At 52.3% G+C, this 18,523-nt stretch overlaps 3 long non-coding RNA genes across 3 annotated transcripts; 1 reads left to right on the top strand and 2 right to left on the bottom strand.

Annotated features, from left to right (window-relative positions):
• The first annotated feature begins 1,472 nt into the window (after positions 1-1,472).
• Positions 1,473-4,022, top strand: LOC103168723. Its single transcript, XR_485512.3, has 2 exons — positions 1,473-1,615; positions 3,769-4,022. It is a non-coding gene; the product is annotated as an uncharacterized LOC103168723 (long non-coding RNA).
• Positions 4,023-12,456: 8,434 nt separating this feature from the next.
• Positions 12,457-13,759, bottom strand: LOC103168724. The gene is made up of 2 exons (XR_485513.3): positions 13,622-13,759; positions 12,457-12,690 (listed from the first exon to the last, which is right to left on the bottom strand). It is a non-coding gene; the product is annotated as an uncharacterized LOC103168724 (long non-coding RNA).
• Positions 13,760-16,008: 2,249 nt separating this feature from the next.
• Positions 16,009-17,316, bottom strand: LOC103168725. Its single transcript, XR_485514.3, has 2 exons — positions 17,106-17,316; positions 16,009-16,270 (listed from the first exon to the last, which is right to left on the bottom strand). It is a non-coding gene; the product is annotated as an uncharacterized LOC103168725 (long non-coding RNA).
• Between the last annotated feature and the right edge of the window lie 1,207 nt (positions 17,317-18,523).

The following is an 18,523-nucleotide window of genomic DNA, read 5'->3' as shown; positions in this document are numbered from 1 at the left end:
AGGACCGTGCCTCAGTTTCCTCATCTGGAAAATGAAGATTCAGTACCTGTTCTCCCTCCTGCTTAGACTGCGAGCTCCATATTCAGGGCCTGATTAGCTTGTATCTACCCCAGCGTTTAGTACGGGGTTTGGCACACAGTAAGTGCTTAGCGATACCACAGTTATTATTATTATTGGTTGGTGCAGACATACCGAAGGGGTAGATGAGTGGGTTATAACTGAGGAAGGAGAGATTTTAATCTGGAATTACTTCCTGGAAGAAATGTGGTAAATACAGAATGGCTAGATACATGGAATTCATCCAGCAAGAAGCTTAGCAGGCCAAAACGATCAGTCAAAGAAGGGTTTATATACCATTATCAAGTTAAGCCTCCTGAAACCCCCTGCCTCTCCAGGAGATCTTCCCAGCCTAATCTTCTCCTTTCTCAACTCTGATCTTTAGTCTTTAATAATCCCTTGATTTAGGTTAATGTACCATTTATTTTTGTGTCATTCTACAATTATCCCATCTCTTGCTTCCGCAGTTCGTAAATCATTTGGGTCTTTCCATATCCCCCGATAGAATGTAAATCACTTGAGGGATCATATCTACTAACGCTATTGTCCTCTCCCAAGGGCTCAGTGCAGTGTTATGCACATTCTGTTCTGTGTTCTGTTTTGCAGGCAGGGATCACGTCTACCTAGCTCTTTGGTGCTCTCCCAAGTTCCTAGTATAAGGACTCTGTGTAAAGTCAGGGTTCAATACACTGTTTGCACCCAGGAAGTGCACAATAAATATGGTTGAATGAAATACAGCTGATTGATTGATCGAATGATGAGAGATCCATAACCCATAACCATTCTTAACGGTGAAGTTAGGGATGGTGAAGGGATCAAGAAGGGTTTAATAGAATCATAAACAATAGATCCACAATGGGTAAAGAGAGAGCAGAGTCGGTGGTGTCGGTTAGCCCGTGCTGGGGAGAGTAAGGGATGGAGAAGGGAGAGTAAGGGGTGTTGGATGGTCTGTGCTGGGTCCCTGGGGGAGAGCCAGGGATGGAGAAGGGACAGTCAGAGGTGGGGGATGGTCCATGAGGGCAGATATCCAGGAAAGCAGCCAGGGCACGGTTCCTATCAGCGTCCAATCCTGCTGTCAGGCTCAAAGTCCAGGCTGAATAGGCCACGGGGCTGACCAGTGTGGGGCAGAGGGACATAGCTGAGGGTCAGGTGTTCTAGCCTTTGTTGCTATTCATTCCCTGGGGCAGTGACCCCTGGCCCTGAACCTGGGCTTTGCTCCCAGGACACTGGAATGCAGGTGTGTCCAGGGTGGAACAGCAGGGGGCAATGTCCGGTTCTGCCCCAGCTATGTCCCAATGTGACCACTGGGGCCGTTAATCGGTGTCGGTATGTGGTAACGTTACCCGCCTGCTATTTACCAATGCCCTTTGGGGTCAGTGGCATTTCCTCCCATCCGCTTTATAACCAGTGGTTCCCGGGCCCCTTGAGGACAGTGTCTCTGCTGCCCTCCGGCCTGCTATCTCCAGCCCTGTGCACCGGTGAGCTCTGCCCAACATAACCATGAGGCTTCTCATCCTCTTCCTGGCTGTGGTCACCCTCCTGTCCCTGGCAGGACCTGGTAAGGGGAACCCAGTAGTTGTGGAGCCAGAGGGCATGAGAGCTGGTGGCCTGGGGGTGGGGCCCCTTTCTCTAGGCCGGGGCCCAGGGGGTCTTAGGCTTGGGGCAGCAGAAATGGGCAGGGAGGGCCAAGGGCAGGAAGGAAGGGGGAAGACAGGGGAGGGGGCAGGACCAAAATCCTAATCGACCTCTTTCAGGCTCCCCCGTCTCTCTGCTTCTGTCTCTTTGTTCCCCTCACATTCTCTGAGCTTCACACCTTCCTTCTCTTCCTGCCCCTTAGTGCTTTCTGTCTCTGTCCACCTGTCCATCTGATTGTCTCTGTCACCTATCTGTCTGTCGGGGGATCTGCCTGTCTGTTGCTCCCTCTCTTCATCTCTGTCACTGTCTGTCTCTATTAATGTCTTCCTACCCGTCTCTCTGTCTCTCTATTCATCTAACCAACTCTTTCACTCTCTGTCTCTCTCTTTTTAATGGCATTTGTTAAACGCTTACTGTGTGCCAGGCACTCTACTAAGTGCTGGGGTAGGCACAAGGTTGAACACGTGCCATGTCCTACATGGGGCTCCCAGTCTTAAACCCCATTTTACAGATGAGGTAATTGAGGCACAGAGAAGTTAAGTGGAGCCAGGATTAGAACCCAAATCCTCTGACTCCCAGGCCCGTGCTCTTCCCGCTAGACCACACTGCTTCTCTGCTTCTTTTCATCTGTCTATCTGCTGCCTGACTGGTTGACTGTCTGCCTGTCTCTGGGTATGTCTCTCTTTTTATCCTTCTGTCTGTCTGCCTGTCTCTGTGCTTGTCTGACTGGCTGACTATTTCTGTCTCTATCCCTTTTCAACTGCTTGCCTAGCCAGCCATCACTGTATTGTCCCCTATCCTCTCTAGACTGAAAGCTCCTTATGGGCAGGGAACATGTCTACCTCCTCTGTTGCATTGTGCTCTCCCCAGTGCTTAGTACAGTGCTCTGCACAAAGTAAGTGTTCAATAAATACCATTGATTGATCAATCATCTAAATCTAGGATTTATCATTTCAAATTTTTTGCCTGCCCAGTGTTTCTCGTCCTTCCTGGACATTTATACCGGCACATTAATCATTCCTCTCTCTTTCCACTTTTCTAGAATTTATTTCTACCCCTACTTGAATCGATTCCCCGAGATCTGTGTATCCATCATCTATTTATTCCATTTTTTGTGTGTCTCTTTCGGTTGTAGACTTCACTATGAATTGATCTCTTTTTTGGCCTCCCCTTGAATTGTTTCTTTCTTTCTGTTTTGCTCTTCTCAAAATTGTCTCTTTATGCTGGAGCTGTTGCTAAAGGATCTGTTCATCATCATTATTCATCAGTGGAATTTTTAGAGTCCTTACTGTGTGCAGAGCACTCTACTAAGTGCTTGGGAGAGTTCAACACAACGGAGTTGTTAGATGTTCCCAGCCCACAATGAGCTGGCAGTTTAGAGGGGAAGACAGACATTAATATAAATAAATAATTTATAATACATCATTTATAGATATATACCTAGGGGCTGTGGGTGTGGTGAATATCAAATGCCCAAAGGTTACCCATCCTGCTCATCAGCTGTGCCTGCAGTCCGCTCTCCCCATCTTGATGCCTCTTCCTCTCCCTGAGCCCTTCCTCTTCCCCTCTCCCGTTCTTCCCTTTTCCAGCTGTCTCACTCCCTCTCTCATCCCTCTCCTCATTCCCACCTTCTGAAGTACCTCCATCAGTCAGCCATTTGCAGGGATTCATTACCTGGGTTTCCTCTGAGCTCTTCCCCACAGCCGTAGGAAAGAGCCCTAGATTGGAAGTCAAGAGATCTGGGCTAATCCCAGCTCTGCCACCGGCCTGCTTTGTGTTCTAGAACAGGTCACTAAACCTCTCTGGGCCTCAGCTTCCTCCTCTATATAATGGGGAGATTCATGGCTATCCCTCAGGAATACTGTGAGGATAAAGTGGGGTTGGCAATGTTTTTAAAAGGCCAAACATGGATGGAATTCAGCATCTGGCCACGGTGATCAACCGTGACCCCCAGATATGCCGTCCAGCCTGTGATTGAACATTTCCGTGGGCTCCCACCCCCAACCGGGTTGCCTGCCCCGCCAACGTCCAGATCACAAGACCGCCCTCCACCCCCCATCCTCTCTTTCACCCCAGGGTCTGCGGAGGTGAGGAGGAGACGCCGACGCCCACCCTGCGAGGATGTCAATGGGCAGTGCCAGCCCCGGGGGAACCCGTGCCTGCGGTTGCGGGGAGCCTGTCCTCGAGGCAGCAGATGCTGCATGCCCACCGTGGCTGCCCACTGAGGGCCAGTTGGCCGGGAGAGGGCATTCGCCAGTGGAGGATGCCTGGTACATCCTGGTGCCCCCTCTTCCCCATCATTTTCCGAAATAAAGAGCTTCCAGCCCATCTTCCACTCTCCTCTCTCACCTCCTCCTCAGCTCAGAAGCGGCACTGGCCCTTATGGGCAGGGACTATGGGCCGGGGGCCGGGGGCGAGACTTGGGTGCAGGGGCCCGGCACAGGGGAGCCATAGGAATGTAGTCTGTGCCTGTAATCTTTCCCTGTAGCAGGTCCAGAGATTTGTAACCTCTGGTCTTAATCATTAGAGTGTAAACTCTTCTAGGCTAGGGATTTTTACTTCATGTGTATCCTCTCAAGCATCTAGTACGGTGTTCTGCCGACATAAGGCACTCAGTACAGCTCTCTGCATGCAGTTTTCATCCAGCGTACTATCCTGCACACAGCGGGTGCTCTGTACAGCATTCTGCACACAGTAGGCAGCCAGTACAGTGCTCTGCACACAGTAGGCAACCAGTACAACACTCTGCACACAGTTGGCACCCAGTCCAGTGTTCTTCACACAGCAGGTGTCCAGTACAGTGGTCTGCATGCAGGAAACAGTCAATAATGGCAAAATGACCATGATGAGGTATGAGGGGAGGACAATGGAACACATGAGAGAGACTGAATCTCTGAGGCAGGGAGTAAAGTAAAAACGAAAGTGAAGCTGAGGACTATGGAAGGAGGCCAAACCCCTGACATGACCCTCTTCACTTCTTACTCTCTCCCAGTGACTCAGTGTGGACCATCCAACTCCCCTGACTCTCCACACTCCACCCTGACTCTCCCCAGTGACCCCGCATGGACCATCCAAATATTTTGACTTTCCCCTTCCCACCCTTGACCCAACTTGAACAGCTTGGTGTTTGACCCTCTGTCTAGGGGATGGACCTGGCCCTAGAAGCAGCTGGACAAGGCGGCTGGACAGCAATCCCAATTTTACAGGTCACTGGAGCAATCCCTTCTGCCACTGCACCAAGTCCACTCTCTGGGTCTGTGGAAGTCTGTACTCGGGTCCCAGCACCCTCTGCCACGCTCCTTGGCCTGTGACTGCAGACTCCAACCTCCTCACTGTACCTCAATCTCATCTATCTCGCCGCCAAGCTCTCACCCACAACCTGACTCTGGTTTGGAAAACTGTCCCTCCTTATATCTGATAGACACTTTGGAAGCATTAATGAAGGCACATCTCCTCTGAGACGCCCTCCCTAAGCCCTCCTTTCCTCTTCTCCCGCTCCTTTCTACATCACCCTGACTTGTCCCTTTATTCACCTCCCCTCCCAGCTGCACAGCACTTATATACATAGGTGTAATTTATTTATATTAATGTCTGTCTCCCGAAATGTCTCGGTATCCCCCCCTCCTCCCAAGCTCCCCCTTCTGAGGAGCAGCCCAGATCTCAGGGCTCACCACCCCCAGCCTGGAACAACAAAGCCACAAGCAGTAGGAGAAGGGTAGTGAGTCTCGTGGCGAAGGCACAACAGCTGTCGCCCAGAGCTGAGAGGCCACAAAGGAGGGAGCTGAAGACTGGGACACATTGGCCAGGTCAGCCGGCGGCCCCGGATTTATAGAGCTCTGGGAGGGGCAGGAGGAAGCCCCAGGATGGGGGTGGAGGCAGAAGCTCGGTCCTTGCTGGGCACCAGGTCAAACCATGCCCCAGGAGGCCGGGCCGGCTACGCTGAAGAGAGGGAAGACAGGGAGGGAGGGGCCAGCTCAGGGAAAGTCCTCAGTGTTTGGGCCGGTCCCACCTATACACTGATAATGCCCAGAAGCCACTGAGTCAGCCAGGGATGACATCGGCTACCTGTGCTGAACCCTGTGCTGAGCTCCGGGACAGTCACACAGTCATAGTCATGGTGGTATCTATTGGGCCCTCACAGTGCGCTAACATTTGGGTCCAGGAGTGGGGTCGGTATACTGCGATAATAATGATGGTGTCTACTTGGAGTTATTTTGTTGTTGTTTTGTACTCTCCCGAGCACTTAGAACAGTACTCCACACACAGTAACTGCTCAATAAATGCAACTGAAAGAATGAATGGATGGCAGTCCCCGAGCACTGTGCCGAGTGCTGGGGTCGGTGCTCCGGGATAATTAGGAGAATATCAATTTGATGTTCACTGTGTGTGTTAAGAACTGGGCCGAGGACTGGGGTCTGTATGCTGAGATATTATTCATTCAATAGTATTTATTGAGCGCTTACTATGTGCAGAGCACTGTACTAAGCGCTTGGAATGAACAAGTCAATATTATTAATGATGTTATTTATTCAGCACACACAGTGTGCTCCTCAATCAATCAATCAGTGGTATTTATTGAGTACTTACTATGTGCAGAGCACTGTACTAAGCACTTGGGAGAGTACAATACAAGAGAATTAATCATGTTCCCTGTCCGTAACGAGCTAAGCAATGTGAGGAGCGCTGGGGTCGGTGCACTGAGATAGTAATGATTGTATCTCTTCAGCACTAACCGTATGCTAAACATCGTGCTGGGTGCTGGGGTCAGTGCACTGGGATAATAATGATGGAATCTAGTGCTCACTGAGCACTCACCACTGTGCCAAGCACTGGGATTTGTGTAAGGCAACCAGAACAAGCACAGTCCCTTGTACTCCACAGGACTCACAAGCTAAGAGTGAGGAAGAGCTGGAAATCTAACCCCATGTTACAGGTGAGGAAACCGAGGCCCAGAGAGGATGAGTAGCTTGTCCAAGGTCACACAGCAGGTCAGGGCTAGGACCCCCATTCTTCTCTTCTGATGGGCTCTCGCTCACACCCTGCCCCCTGGCCCCAGCTCTTGGACAGAGTTGGGGTCACTGCAGGGAGGGAACAGGGCAATCCATGTGCCTGGACTGTTTCTGCTTTGCCCAGGTACAACTGGTTAACTGGGTCTTTTTGTCAACCCACTGGAGGGTAAGCTCCTCAACCGCAGGACTTTTGCTTTGTTTTCCTTTGGTTATAAGTTTCCAAATGCCCAAAACAGGGCCACGAGCAATGTGATGAGAAGCAATACGGTCTAAATAAATAATAAATAGGACTCTCTGTCTGCAGACTCTCCTCCCATGTCCAGCGGTCACCCTGGAACCCTCTGTTCCCAGGATCATCCCACTAAACACCCTGACCAAGGGTCTTCACGGGTGTCTCTGCTCTCGTGTAGGAGGAGCAGATGACATGGGGAGGCTGGGACGGTTCTCTTGGCCACTTTAAGCACGGCTTGTAACCCCCTCAATCTCTGCTCCCAGAGCTTATCTCCCTTACCTAAGGTATACCCAGCCTCAGGTGCTTCATTCCCCCTTCTCAGCACAGCACTCTGCACACAGCAGGCATAATAATGTTGGTATTTGTTAAGCGCTTACTATGTGCCGGGCACTGTTCTAAGCGCTGGGGTAGACATAGGGGAATCAGGTCGTCCCACGTGGGGCTCACAGTCTTAATCCCCATTTTACAGATGAGGGAACTGAGGCACAGAGAAGTTAAGTGACTTGCCCACAGTCACACAGCCGACAAGTGGCAGAGCTGGGATTCGAACTCATGAGCCCTGACTCCAAAGCCCGTGCTCTTTCCACTGAGCCACGCTGCTTCTCAGGCATCCTTTTCAGTGCCCAGTGCAGAGTAGGAATATGTCAACCAACTCAGTTATACTCTTTTGTTGGGACACCAAGATCTCAGTACAGTGTTCTGAACATTGTAATAGCTCAATAAATACAACTGATTGATTTTATCCTCAGTTTCAGCCTCAGCCTCGACCTCAGCTTCAGTTTCTTTCATCTCAGTTTCAGCCTCAGCTTCCTTTCAGCCTCAGTGTCCCACTAGATTGTAGGCTCTGTAATAATAATAATAATAATGTTGGTATTTAAGCGCTTACTATGTGCAGAACACTGTTCTAAGCGCTGGGGTAGATATGGGGTAATCAGGTTGCCCCACGTGAGGCTCACAGTCTTAATCCCCATTTTACAGATGAGGTAACTGATGCACAGAGAGGTTAAGTGACTGGCCCACCGTCACACAGCTGAAAGGGGGCAGAGCTGGGATTCAAACCCGTGACCTCTGACTCCCAAGCCCTTGCTCTTTCCACTGAGCCACGCTGTTTCTCTATGTGGTCAGGGGATACACCTTCCAACTCTGTTACGTTGTAGTCTCCTTAGAGCTGAGTACAGTGCTCTGCACACAGAAAGCACTCAAATAAGATTGCTTAATTGGTTTTAGCCTCAGCATTTTCTGCCTCAGCTGCACGTCGTGCTGGCCGCTCATCACCCACAGTGCACTGGGGTCCTTCAGCGTGTCCATCCCCCTGCAGCTCCCATTTGCCCCGGCCCCTCTTCTCCCGACCGCCACCACCTCTCCAAAAACTCCCAAGCTTCTTCCTCATCCCTCCCAGGAGAGTCCCCAAGGAAGAGTCTGGAGGTGCGTTTTGATTGCTTTTATTTAGCAGGGTACGGGGAGGGGGGTGGAGGATCTCGGGGTTGGGGGCGGCGGTGGCCCCATGGTGCTCCCCAGGTGACCCCCCGGCAGTCGTGGTGAGCACAGCTAGTAGTAGCAGCATCTCTGGTTCGGGTTTTCACAGTAGGTGAACGCGATATATTTGCAATTCACATCGCTTTTGTCTCGGCAGACCCCGTCGTAGTACGAGCAGGGTTGGCGTCCATAGAAGAATATGGGTTCGGCTGATCCTGCAGAGATACAGAAACAGAGAGACACAGTCACACAGATGGTGATCCAAGAAGAGACACACATAGATGGACAGGAAAAGAGAAAGACACCCAGAGACAGACTGAGAAGGAGACCGGAGAGACAGAACGTGACAATCAGAAATACAAAGAGAGGGAAGGAGACAGGCAGACACAAAATCAGTGAGAGATGCAGACACAGACAATCTGAGAAAGAAAAGGGTTGCAGCGCTTTTGAGAACTGATTACTCGAGGTTTCTAAGCACTGTGCTAAGCAGTGGGGCAGGTACATGATAAAAGGTTCAGAAACAATCCCTCATAGTGTAAGAGGGAAGAACAGGTATTGAATCCCTACTTGAAAGAGGAGGAAACTGAGGCACAGAAGAGTGAAGTGACTTGGCCAAGGTCACGCAGCAAGCCAGGATATGAGCTCAGAACCCAGGCGTCCAACTCACAGAGCTCCCCCACCCTCCCTGCCCCCTGAATGATGCCAGATGTAGTGACTCCTGGGGTGTAGGTGACAGCCCCACTGGAGAGACCCTGAAATCACCTCACCCAGTTCCCTCTCCCATGGCTACCCAGCCTCCTGGCCCCCAGTTCTCATCCCTCCCACCAGTCTCCTGGTTCCCTGGCCGCTGGCCACTCCTGGTCCTCTCAGCCGCCCATCCCCTGGCCCCTGGGCTCATGACCCCAGTTATCAGTAAGCGCTCAGTAAATATGATTGAATGAATGCATGAACCCCCCCCAACCGGTTACCAGGCCCCAGACCCCTTAAGCTCCCAGACCCTCAGCCCCTTGGTCCCCACAGTCTTATGGCACCCAGTTCCTCAGTCCCGTCCCCGTCTTCCACCCTCCTGTCCTCTGAGCCCCCTAAACCGGAGTGTCCCAGCTCTCCCTCCCCTCCTCCCAAGCCCCCATAATAATAATAATAATAATAATGTTGGTATTTGTTAAGCGCTTACTATGTGCCGAGCACTGTTCTAAGCGCTGGGGTAGACATAGGGGAATCAGGTTGTCCCACGTGGGGCTCACAGTCTTAATCCCCATTTGACAGATGAGGGAACTGAGGCACAGAGAAGTTAAGTAACTTGCCCACAGTCACACAGCCGACAAGTGGCAGAGCTGGGATTCGAACTCATGAGCCCTGACTCCAAAGCCCATGCTCTTTCCACTGAGCCACGCTGCTTCTCTATCCCCCATCCCGAGGAGCGGCCCAGATCTCAGGGCTCACCACTCCCAGCCTGGAACAACACGGCCACAAGCAGTAGGAGAAGGTAAGCGAGCCTCATGACGATGACACGACAGCTGTGGCCGGAGCTGAGAGGCCACAAGGGAGGGAGCCGAAGACTGGGACACGTTGATCTGGTCAGCCGGCGGCCCCGGATTTATAGAAGTCTGGGAGGGCCGTGGGAAGTCTCAGCATGGGGGTGGAGGCGGAGGCTCGGCCCTTGCTGGGCACCAGGTCAAACCATGCCCCAGGAGGCCCGGCCGGCTACGCTGAAGAGAGGGAAGACAGGGAGGGAGGGAGGGGCCAGCTCAGGGGAAGTCCTCAGTGTTCGGGCCGGTCCCACCTATACACTGACAATGCCTGGAAGCCACAGAGTCAACCAGGGATGGCATCGCCTGCCTGTGCTGAGCCCTGTGCTGAGTCTGGATCATTCGTCCAGTCATAGTCATGGTGGTGTCTATTGGGCGCTCACAGTGCGCCAGCATCTGGGTCAGTGAGTGGGGTCGGAGTACTGCGATAATAATGATGGTGTCTTTTAGTTGTTTTGTTGTTGTTTTGCACCCTCCTGAGCGCTTAGTATACAGTGCTCTGCACACAGTTACTCCTCAATAAATGCAATTGAAAGAATGGATGGATGGTGGTCCCCAAGCACCGTGCCGAGTGCTGGGGTCGGTGCTCCGGGATAATGAGGATGATATCAATTTGATGCTCACTGTGTGTGTGAAGCACTGGGTTGAGGACTGGGGTCTGGGTGCTGAGATATTAATGATGCTATCTTTTCAGCACACACAGTGTGCTCCTCAATCAATCAGTGGTATTTATTGAGCACCTATGTGCAGAGCACTGTACTAAGCACTTGGGAGAGTACAAGAGAATTAATCATGTTCCTGTCCATAACGAGCTAAGCACGGTTCAGAGCTCTGGGGTCGGTGCATTGAGATAATAATGACTGTATCTCTTCAGCACTCTCACCATATGCTAAACATCCGGCTGAGTGCTGGGGTCAGTGCACTGGGGTAATAATGATGGAATCTATTTAGTGCTCACTGAGCACTCAGCACTGTGCCAAGCACTGGGATTTGTGTAAGGCAGCCAGATGAGGCACAGTCCCTTGTACTCCACAGGACTCACAAGCTAAGAGTGAGGAAGAGCAGGAAACCTAACCCCTTGTTACAGGTGAGGAAACCGAGGCCCAGAGAGGATGAGTAGCTTGTCCAAGGTCACACAGCAGCCCAGGGTCAGGGCTAGGACACCCATTCTTCTCTTCTGACGGGCTCTCGCTCACACCGTTGCCCCTTGACCCCAGCTCTTGGACAGAGATGGGGTCACTGCAGGGAGGGAACAGAGCAATCCATGTGCCTGGACTGTTTCTGCTTTGCCCAGGTACGACTGGTTAACTGGACCTTTTAGTCAACCCACTGAAGGATAAGCTCCTCGATCGCAGGATTTTTGCCTTGTTTTCCTTCGGTTATAAGTTTCCAAATGCCCAGAACAGGCCAAAGACCATAGTGATGAGAAGCTGTTCGGTCTAAATAAATAATAAATACGACTGACGATGCGGACTCTTCTCCCAGGCCCGGCAGACACCCTGGAACATTCTGTTCCCAGGCTCATTCCACTAAATAGCGAGAAGCAGAGAGAAGCAGCATGGCTCAGGGGAAAGAGTCCGGGCTAGGGATTCAGAGGTCATGGTTTTGAATCCCCGCTCTGCCATTTGTCAGCTGGGTGACTGTGGGCAAGTCACTTAACTTCTCTGTGCCTCAGTTACCTCATTGGTAAAATGGGGATTAACTGTGAGCCTCACTTGGGACAACCTGATTACCCTGTATCTACCCCAACGCTTAGAACAGTGCTCTGCACATCGTAAGTGCTTAACAAATACCAATATTATCATTATTATAGGTGTCTCTGCTCTCCTGCAGGAGAAGCAGATGACGGGGGAAGGCTGGGACGGTTCTCTTGGCCACTCCAATCATGGCTGTAACCGATGGAAGCTTTTAACCCCCTCGAGCCCTGGTCCCAGTACTTATCTCCCCTGCTCAGAAGCCCAGCCACAGGTGCCTCACTCCCCCTTCTCAGCACAGCGCTTTGCACATAGCAGGCATCCAGTTCAGTGCTCAGTGCAGAGGAGGACTATGTCAACCAACTCTGGTATACTGCTCTTAGTACAGTGTTCTGAACACTGTAAGAGCTCAAGAAATACAACTGATTGATTTTATCCTCAGTTTCATCTTCAATTTCTTTAACCTCAGTTTCAGACTCAGCGTACTTTCAGCCTCAGTTTTCCTCTAGACTGTAAGTTCTATGGTGGTCAGGGGATGCACCTTCCATCTCTGTTACACTGTACTCTCCCAAGAGCTGAGTATAGTGTTCTGTTCACAGAAAGCACTCAATAAATAGGATTGCTTAACTGGCTTCAGCCTCAGCTGCACGTTGTACTGGCCTCTCATCACCCACAGTACACCGGGGTCCTTCAGCGTGTCCATCCCCCTGCAGCCCACATTTGCCCCGGCCCCTCTTCTCCACCACCTCTCCAAAAACTCCCAGCCTCTTCCTCCCTCAGTCTCTCCCAGGAGAGTCCCTACGGAAGAGTCTGGAGTCCGGGGGTGCGTTTGATTGCCTTTATTTAGCAGGGTATAGGGAGGGGGTGGCCCCACCGCACTCCCCGTGCGACCCCTGGCAACTGCGGTCGACATGGCTAGTACTCGCAGCATTTCTGGTTCCGGTTTTCACAGTAGGTCCACGCCATCGGCTTGCAATTCCTTTCACTCTTGTCTCTGCAGACGCCGCTGTGGGACCAGCAGGCTTGCATTTCGAAGAACATTATGGGTTTGGCTGATCCTGCAGAGATACAGAAACAGAGAGACACAGTCACCCAGATGGAGATCCAAGCAGAGACACACACAGAGGGACAGGAAAAGAGAAAGATACCCAGAGAGAGACTGAGAAGGAGACCAAAGAGACAGAACGTGACAATCAGAAACACAAAGAGAGGGAAGGAGACAGATAGGCAGACACAAAATCAGTGAGAGATGCAGACACAGGCAATCTGAGAAAGAAAAGGGTTGCAGCGCTTTTGAGAACTGATTACTCGAGGTTCCTAAGCACTATGCTAAGCAGTGGGGCAGGTACATGATAAAAGGTTCAGAAACAATCCCTCATAGTTTAAGAGGGAAGAACAGGTATTGAATCCCTACTTGAAAGAGCAGGAAACTGAGGCACAGAGCAGTGAAGTGACTTGGCCAAGGTCACGCAGCAAGCCAGGATATGAGCTCAGAACCCAGGCGTCCAACTCACAGAGCTCCCCCACCCTCCCTGCCCCCTGAATGATGCCAGATGTAGTGACTCCTGGGGTGTAGGTGACAGCCCCACTGGAGAGACCCTGAAATCACCTCACCCAGTTCCCTCTCCCATGGCTACCCAGCCTCCTGGCTCCCAGTTCTCATCCCTCCCACCAGTCTCCTGGTTCCCTGGCCGCTGGCCACTCCTGGTCCTCTCAGCCGCCCATCCCCTGGCCCCTGGGCTCATGACCCCAGTTATCAGTAAGCGCTCAGTAAATATGATTGAAGGAATGCATGACCCTCTCCCTCTGGCTCCCAGACCCTCAGCCCCCTGGCCCCCACAGTAATATGGCTCCCAGTTCCACAGTTCCCCTGCCTCCCTGTGCTCCACCCTCCAGTCCTCCCAGCCCCCTAAACCACAGTGTCCCAGCCCCCCTGCCCCCGCTCCCAAGCCCCTCATCCCGATGAGCAGCCGAGATCTCAGAGCTCACCGCCCCCAGCTTGGAACAACACGGCCACAAGCAGTAGGAGAAGGTAAGCGAGCCTCATGACGATGACACGACAGCTGTGGCCCGGAGCTGAGAGGCCACAAGGGAGGGAGCCGAAGACTGGGACACGTTGACCTGGTCAGCCGGCGGCCCCGGATTTATAGAGCTCTGGGAGGGCCGGGGGAAGTCTCAGCATGGGGGTGGAGGCGGAGGCTCGGCCCTTGCCGGGCACCAGGTCAAACCATGCCCCAGGAGGCTGGGCCGACCATCCTGAAGAGAGGGAAGACAGGGAAGGAGGGGTCGGCGCGGAAGAAGTCCTCGGTGTTCGGACCGGTCCCACCTGTACACTGATAAGGCCCGAAAGCCACTGAGTCAGCCAGGGATGGCATCGCCTGCCTGTGCTGAGCTCCGGGACAATCACACAGTCATAGCCATGGTGGTGTCTATTGGGCGCTCACAGTGCGCTAACAAGTGGGTCAGTGAGTGGGGTCGGAGTACTGCGAAAATAATGATGGTGTCTATTTGGAGTTGTTTCGTTGTTGTTTTGTACCCTCCTGAGCACTTAGTACAGTGCTCTGCACACAGTAACTGCTCCATAAATGCAATTGAAAGAATGAATGGATGGTGGTCCCCAAGCACTGTGCTGAGTGCTGGGGTCGGTGCACCGGGATAATGAGCATGATATCAATTTGATGCTCACTGTGTGTGTTAAGCACTGGGTTGAGGACTTGGGTCTGGGTGCTGAGATATTAATGTTGCTATCTAATCAGCACACACAGCGTGCTCCTCAATCAATCAGTTGTATTTATTGAGCATCTATGTGCAGAGCACTATACTAAGCACTTGGGAGAGTACAATACAAGAGAATTAATCATGTTCCTGTCCATAACGAGCTAAGCACGGTTCAGAGCTCTGGGGTCGGTGCATTGAGATAATAATGATTGTATCTCTTCAGCACTCTCACCATATGCTAAACATCCGGCTGAGTGCTGGGGTCAGTGCACTGGGGTAATAATGATGGAATCTATTTAGTGCTCACTGAGCACTCAGCACTGTGCCAAGCACTGGGATTTGTGTAAGGCAGCCAGATGAGGCACAGTCCCTTGTACTCCACAGGACTCACAAGCTAAGAGTGAGAAAGAGCAGGAAACCTAACCCCTTGTTACAGGTGAGGAAACCGAGGCCCAGAGAGGATGAGTGGCTTGTCCAAGGTCACACAGCAGCCCATGGTCAGGGCTAGGACACCCATTCTTCTCTTCTGATGGGCTCTCACTCACACTGTGTTCCTTGGCCCCAGTTCTTGGACAGAGTTGGGGTCACTGCAGGGAGGGAACAGGGCAATCCATGTGCCTGGACTGTTTCTGCTTTGCCCAGGTACAGCTGGTTAACTGGGTCTTTTTGTCAACCCACTGGAGGGTAAGCTCCTCGACTGCAGGACTTTTGCCTTGTTTTCCTTTGGTTATAAGTTTCCAAATGCCCAAAACAGGGCTCAGTACATAGTGACAAGAAGCAATACTGTCTAAATAAATAATAAATAGGACTCTCTGTCTGCAGACTCTCCTCCCATGTCGAGCGGTCACCCTGGAACCCTCTGTTCCCAGGATCATCCCACTAAACACCCTGACCAAGGGTCTTCACGGGTGTCTCTGCTCTCGTGTAGGAGGAGCAGATGACATGGGGAGGCTGGGACGGTTCTCTTGGCCACTTTAAGCATGGCTGTATCTCATGGAAGCTTGTAACCCCCTCTAGCCCTGCTCTCAGGGCTTATCTCCCCTACCTAAGGGGTACCCAGCCTCAGGTGCTTCACTCCCCCTTCTCAGCACAGCGCTTTGCACACAGCAGGCATCCTGTTCAGTGCTCAGTGCACAGTAGGAATATGTCAACCAACTCTGTTATACTGCTCTTAGTACAGTGTTCTGAACCCTGTAAGAGCTCAATAAATACAACTGATTGATTTTATCCTCAGTTTCAGTCTCAGTCTCACCCTCGCTTCCGTTTCTTTAACCTCAGTTTCAGGCTCACTGTACTTTCAGCCTCAGTTTCCCTCTACACTGTAAGCTCTATGTGGTCAGGGGATGCTCCTTCCAACTCTCTTACATTGTACTCTCCCAAGAGCTGAGTATAGTGCTCTGCACACAGAAACCACTTAATAAATAGAATCGCTTAACTAGTTTCAGCTTCAGCATCTTCTGCCTCAGCTGCACGTTTTACCGGACGCTCATCACCTACAGTACAGTGGGGTCCTTCAGAGTGTCCATCCCCCTGCAGCTCACATTTGCCCCGGCCCCTCTTCTCCCGACCGCCACCACCTCTCCAAAAACTCCCGGCTTCTTCCTTGTCCCCCAGGCCCTCCCAGGAGAGTCCCCACAGAAGAGTCTGGAGTCTGGGGGTGCGTTTTGATTGCTTTTATTTAGCAGGATACGGGGGCCGAGGGAGGGTCTCGGGGTCGAGGGCTACCGTGGCCCCTACCGCACTCCCGGGGCGTCCTCTGGCAGCTACGGCGGCACGGCTACTTCCTGCAGCATTTCTGCTCATCACTGTAACAGTCCGCCAAGAAGATCTCTCGGCAATTCACTGTGTCTTTGTGTCTGCAGACCCCGTTGATGGACTCGCAGTCCCGGGGTCTATGCTGTACAAAGGCTTCGACTGATCCTGCAGAGATACAGAAACAGAGATGCAGTCACACAGATAGAGATCCAAGCAGAGCGCACGCAGATAGAGGGACACGAAAAGAGACAAAGAGATTGGAGAGACAGAAAGAGGCGATCAGAGATACAAAGAGAGGGAAAGAGACAAAAAGACCAGACACAGAATCGGTGAGAGATCTAGACACAGAGATACAATCGAGGGAGAGAGAAGGGTTGCAGCGCTTTTCACAACCGATTAGGTGCCAAGCACTGGCGTAGGTACAAGATAAAAGGATCAGACATAACCCCTCATGGTGTACGGGGGAAGGAGAGCAGGTATTGTATCCCTACTTGAAAGAGGAGGAAACTGAGGCACAGAGCAGTGAAGTGACTTGGCCAAGGTCACGCAGCAAGCCAGGAGATGAGCTCAGAACCCAGGCGTCCAATTCCCAGAGCTCCCCCCCTTCACCCCGTGAATGCGGCCAGACGTAGTGACTCCTGGGGTGTAGGTGACAGCCCCACTGGAGAGACCCTGAAATCACCTCACCCAGTTCCCTCTCTCCTGGCCCCCAGTTTCCACCCCTCCTAGCAGTCTCCTGGTTCCCGGGCCGCCGGCCACTCCTGGTTCCCTAGCCCCCCAGCCCCTGACCCCTGTTACCCAGTTATCAGTAAGAGTTCAGTAAACATGATTGAATGAAAGATGACCCCCCCGACCGGCTCCCAGGCCCGCAGACCCCCTAGACTCCCTGACCCTCAACCCCCCGGCACCCCCAGTTCCTCAGTTCCCTGCCCCCTTGTCTTCCACCCTCCTGTCCTCCCAGCCCCCGATCCCGAGTTGCGGCCCAGATCTCAGAGCTCACCGCCCCCAGCCTGGAACAGCACGGCCACAAGCAGTAGGAGAAGGTAAGCGAGCCTCATGGCGATGGTACGACAGCTGGGGCCCGGAGCTGAGAGGCCACAAGGGAGGGAGCCGAAGACCGGGACACGTTGATCTGGTCAGCCGGCGGCCCCGGATTTATAGAGCTCTGGGAGGGGCGGTGGAAAGCCCCAGGATGGAGTGGAGGCAGAGGCTCGGCCCTTGCTGGGCACCAGGTCAGACCATGCCCCAGGAGGCTGGGCCGGCTACCCTGATGAGAGGGAAGACAGGGAGGGAGGAGCCAGCTCGGAGGAAGTCCTCAGTGGTCGGGCCGTCCCACCAATACACTGACAATGCCCGGAAGCCACTGAGGCAGCCAGGGTTGGCATCGGCTGCCTGTGCTGAGCTCCGGGACATTCACACAGTCATAGTCATGGTGGTATCTAGTCGGTGCTCACAGTGCGCTAACAACTGGGTCAAGGAGTGGGGTCGGTATACTGTGATAATAATGATGGTGTCTATTTGGTGTCATTTTGTTGTTGTTTTGTACCCCCCGAGCGCTTATTACAGTGCTCTGCACACAGTGACTGCTCAATAAATCCAATGGAAAGAATGAATGAATGAATGGTGTTCCCCAATCACTGTGCCGAGTGCTGGGGTCGGTGCTCCGGGGTAATGAGGATGATATCAATTTGATGCTCACTGTGTGTGTTCAGCACTGGGTCGAGGACTGGGGTCTGTGTGCTGAGGTATTAATGACGCTATCTATTCAGCACACACAGTGTGCTCCTCAATCAATCAGTGGTATTTATTGAGCACTTACTATGTACAGAGCACTATACTAAGCACTTGGTAGAGCATAATACAACAGAATTAGACATGTTCCCTGTCTATAACGAGCTAAGCACTGTGTGGAGCACTGGGGTCGGTGCACTGAGATGATAATGATGGAATTTATTTAGTGCTCACTGAGCACTCAGCACTGTGCCAAGCACTGGGATTTGTGTAAGGCAGCTAGATCAGGCACAGTCCCTTGTACTCCACAGGACTCACAAGCTAAGAGTGAGGAAAGAGCAGGAAACCTAACCCCGTGTTACAGGTGAGGAAACCGAGGCCCAGAGAGGACGAGTGGCTTGTCCAAAGTCACACAGCAGGCCAGGGTCAGGGCTAGGACACCCCTTCTTCTCTTCTGATGGACTCTTGCTCACACCGTGCCCCCTGGCCCCAGCACTTGGACAGAGTTGGTGTCACTGCAGGGAGGGAACAGGGCAATCCATGTGCCTGGACTGTTTCTGCTTTGCCCAGGTACGACTGGTTAACTTGCTCTTTGAGTCAACCCACTGGAAGGTAAGCTCCTCGACCGCAGGACTTTTGCTTCGTTTTCCTTTGGTTATAAGTTTCCAAATGCCCAGAACTTAGTGA

This window comes from Ornithorhynchus anatinus, chromosome X2 (assembly GCF_004115215.2).
Source record: "Ornithorhynchus anatinus isolate Pmale09 chromosome X2, mOrnAna1.pri.v4, whole genome shotgun sequence".
Classification (NCBI taxonomy): domain Eukaryota; kingdom Metazoa; phylum Chordata; class Mammalia; order Monotremata; family Ornithorhynchidae; genus Ornithorhynchus; species Ornithorhynchus anatinus.
Note: the sequence above shows the minus strand (reverse complement) of the source record. Positions and strands in the feature narration are given on the sequence as shown.